This window comes from Kogia breviceps, chromosome 18 (assembly GCF_026419965.1).
Source record: "Kogia breviceps isolate mKogBre1 chromosome 18, mKogBre1 haplotype 1, whole genome shotgun sequence".
Taxonomy (NCBI): Eukaryota; Metazoa; Chordata; class Mammalia; order Artiodactyla; family Physeteridae; genus Kogia; species Kogia breviceps.
Genome location: NC_081327.1, coordinates 24,011,398 through 24,015,101, shown reverse-complemented (window position 1 = coordinate 24,015,101; position 3,704 = coordinate 24,011,398). Strand labels below are relative to the sequence as shown.

Genomic DNA, 3,704 nt, shown 5'->3' with positions numbered 1-3,704 from the left:
GCATTTTTGGACTTCCCTGGTGACGCAGTGGTTAAGAATCCACCTGCCAATGCAGGGGACACAGGTTCGAGCCCTGGTCTGGGAAGACCCCACATGCCGCAGAGCAACTAAGCCCGTGCGCCACAACTACTGAAGCCCGCGTGCTCTAGGGCCTATGTGCCGCGACTACTGAGCCTGTGTGCCACAACTACTGGAGCCCGCGTGCCTAGAGCTCATGCTCCGCAACAAGAGAAGCCACCACAATGAGAGGCCCGCGCACCACAACGAAGAGTAGCCTCTGCTCACCGCAGCTAGCGAAAGCAGGCGCATAGCAACAAAGACCCAATGCAGCCGAAAATAAATTTTAAAAAATAATAATAAAAATAAATTTTAAAAAACTGGCATTTTTTAAAGTAAATGATTTTTAAATGGATTTAGATATTCAGAAAGTTTACAAGGGTAGTTCAGAGGGTCCCTGTACACTGCCCGTCTTAGTCAGTTCAGGCTGCTATAACAAAAATACAGTAGACTGGTGTCTTGAACAATAAACATTTATGTCTCACAGTTCTAGAGGCTGGAAAGTCCAAGATCAAGGTACTGGCAGATCCAGTGTCTCGGCGAGAACCCTCTTCCTGGTTGCAGACAATTAATTGTCTTCCCCTTGTATCCACACCTGGACACCTGGAGGAAAGCAGGGACCATAAACAAACTGTGTCTTCTTATAAGGCACTAATCCCATTCAGGAAGGCTCAACCCTCATGACCTAATGCCCCCCAAAGGCCCCACCTTCTAATATCATCCCATTGGAGGAAGACACCAATATTCCATCCATACACCCCCACAAGCAATTTCTCCTGTTATTGTTAGCATCTTAAATATGTACAGCACATTTGTTACAACTAATGAATGGACACATATACCTAAAGCCTATACTGTACTCAGATTTCCTTAGTCTCTACTGATGTCCTTTTTCATTCCAGGATCCCATCCAGGATTTACTTGCCATGTTTCCTTAGGCTCCTCTTGGCTATGACAGTTTCTCAGACTTCCCTTGTTTTTAACGACCTTGAGAGTTCTGAGAACTGGTCACATATATTATACAATGTCCATCAATTGGGATTTGCCTCTAGTTTTTCTCATGATTAAACTGAGGTTATGGGATGGGGGTTGGGCTCCTCTAGAAGAGGCAGCAGCTAGTAGGTGGGGAAAAAGCAAGAACAGGGCCTTCCCTTAAGGGAAGGAGCTTGTCTGGTTCCTACAGACCCTCCTGGTACTGGCTGATTTCCCAGACCAGCAGAGAAGAGGAAAAAGGATGCAGCCAGACTGGGGGTCCTCCAGGGCAATGTCCACCCCCAGGCTTCCTTCCTAAATGACTCAAGTTCATGGCCTTAAGTTGATTATTAATAACAATGACTGGCATGTGTGCAGCCCTTCAGAGCTTACAAAGGATTCTTATTAATAACAAAATGAATCACTAGAAAAGCTGCCCCAGTGCCGGGCATTGAGGTAAAGCACAATTTTTGGTAACCCTGGAGGAGGCTGATATCATGCCCATTTCACAGATGAGAAACAGGCTTACTGAGGCTAAGTGACTTGTCCAGTCATTAGGCTGAGAAGTGAGAAAATGGAGATTCAAACCCAGAGCAGACCTGACTCAGTTCCAGCCTTCCTCTATCACACAGCTGACCACCCACATTAATCTACAACCACTGTTCTCATTTATACAAATGAAGAAACCGAGGCTCACAGAGGAGAGGTGCCCGGCCCACGGTGGCCCAGCCCAGCATTACTGATGGACCTGGACAAAGCCCGGGTGTCCTGATCTACCCAGGGTCAGGGGTATGGCCTGAGGGGCACTTTGCACGCAGCCCACGCAGCCCAGCCGGGTGGCATTCATAGGGAAGGCATGTGTGGGCTGAACCTTGCTGGGGCCCTGCTGGGTTGGCGGTCCTGTCCCCGCTGCTCCCTGCAAGGCTGCCCAGGTGTGACCGGTGTTCCCAGCCACTCCTGAGCAGGAAAGGGACCAGAAAGGACCTCCATGATCACTCCTCCCCGGACCCCGGACAGCCTGGGAGCTTCAGTCCACAGCTGCTTCCTCAGTACAGCCAAGCCTGGCACAGAGCAACGCTCACACAATACTGAGGCCTGAATAAGTCCAGTGCCCACGGGCTGGAATGCCATCCTCACTGGCCCTGGTGTGCCACCGATGATCTTGCCTTCTTCCCAGAGATGGAACACTCACTTCCCACTCTCAGGGCACCTGCCTCTGTTTTTGGACAGTCCTGTCTCTTAAGTTACAGGTTTCCTTTTAACTGAACCAAAACATCCTCCTTTGGCTTTAGTTCAACCCTCTGCGGCCACACACAGCAAGAAAGCCTTTTTCTCTTTTTTTAATGCTCAGTGGTGCCCCAGCTTCACCTCCAGCCCCGCCTTCCCCCCCCCACCCCGTCCTCTCTCCCTAATGCACTCCCACCTCCCTCCTTTCCCTCCTGTTCCCTGTTCCAGGTGGAATTGCATCCCCCCACAATTGATATGGTGACTTCCTAGCCTCCGGTACCTCAGAGTGTGATCTTATTTGGGAATAGGGTCATCACCAGATACAATTACTTAAGATGAAATCATTAGGGTGGGTTCTAATCCAATATGACTGGTGCCGTTATAAAAAGGGGAAATTTGGACATAGAGGCGAACTCACATAGAGGGAAGGTGATGTGAAGATTCAAAAGGAGAGGACGCCAGTCTGTGAGCCAAGGAGAGAGGCCAGGAGCAGGTGTTTCCTCACAGCCCTTAGAAGGAACCAACCCTGCTGACACCTTGATCTCAGACTTCCAGTCTCCAGAACTGGAATACATTTCTGTTGTTTAGGAACCCAGTCTGTGGTCCTTCGTTTTGGCAGCCCCAGAAAACAAGCACACCCCCTGTCATTCATCCATTCAAAAATACTGAGCCCCTGACAGGTGCTAGGGATAAAGCAGTGAAGATTAACAGAAGGGACAGAGGATAGGTAACAGGAAGGGGGTGCCTTCAAGGGGCTTACACTTCATGGGGCTTACACAGGCAGATAAGAAATACCTTAAGATGAAATCATTCCACACTGATAAGAGCTCTGAAGGAAATAAAACATGGGCTGTTCTGGCTCTTTGTCAACTCTCTCTCCATCAGCCTTTTCGTCTCTTCTGAGCAAAGAGCTCAGGCCTCTCTCGACCTACGAAGGCCTTTTTCCAATGCTGCCGTGCTCCCCCAGCCTGCCCAGCCATTTTCCAGCCCACCTCTGGAGAAACCCTTGAGAGCGTACTCCCCACTCCTGGCACCTCCAGCTCTCCTGCACTCCTGAACCTCCAAGACTGCAGCGTCCTCCCACAGCCCGCAGACTGCTCTTCAGCCGTCCCCACGTCCTTGCCACCTCCCACCTTCCTGCAGCCTCTGCTGCCTTCCTGGACTCACATCCTCCTTCGGCTGCCAGGAGCCTGCCCTCTCCTCCTGCTCTTCTCCTTTGCTGTCTCCTCTCCCTGCTCCCACTTCTTTTTTTTAACTTTTTCATTTGGAAGAATTTCAAGCCTACAGAAAAGCTGCAAGAACAGTACAGTGAATAAATACCCTTATATCTTTCCTCTATTGGTTTTCACCAATTGTTAACATTTTGCCACTTTGCTTTATCTCTACGTGTGTATACTTACTATTATTATTTGCTGAACCATTGCAGAGAAAGTTAGAGCCGTCACAAC

At 49.5% G+C, this 3,704-nt stretch overlaps 1 long non-coding RNA gene across 1 annotated transcript; it reads right to left on the bottom strand.

The window, feature by feature from the left end:
• Positions 1-543: 543 nt before the first annotated feature.
• Positions 544-3,470, bottom strand: LOC136793042 (uncharacterized). Its single transcript, XR_010837777.1, has 3 exons — positions 3,424-3,470; positions 3,052-3,184; positions 544-660 (listed from the first exon to the last, which is right to left on the bottom strand). It is a non-coding gene; the product is annotated as an uncharacterized lncRNA (long non-coding RNA).
• Between the last annotated feature and the right edge of the window lie 234 nt (positions 3,471-3,704).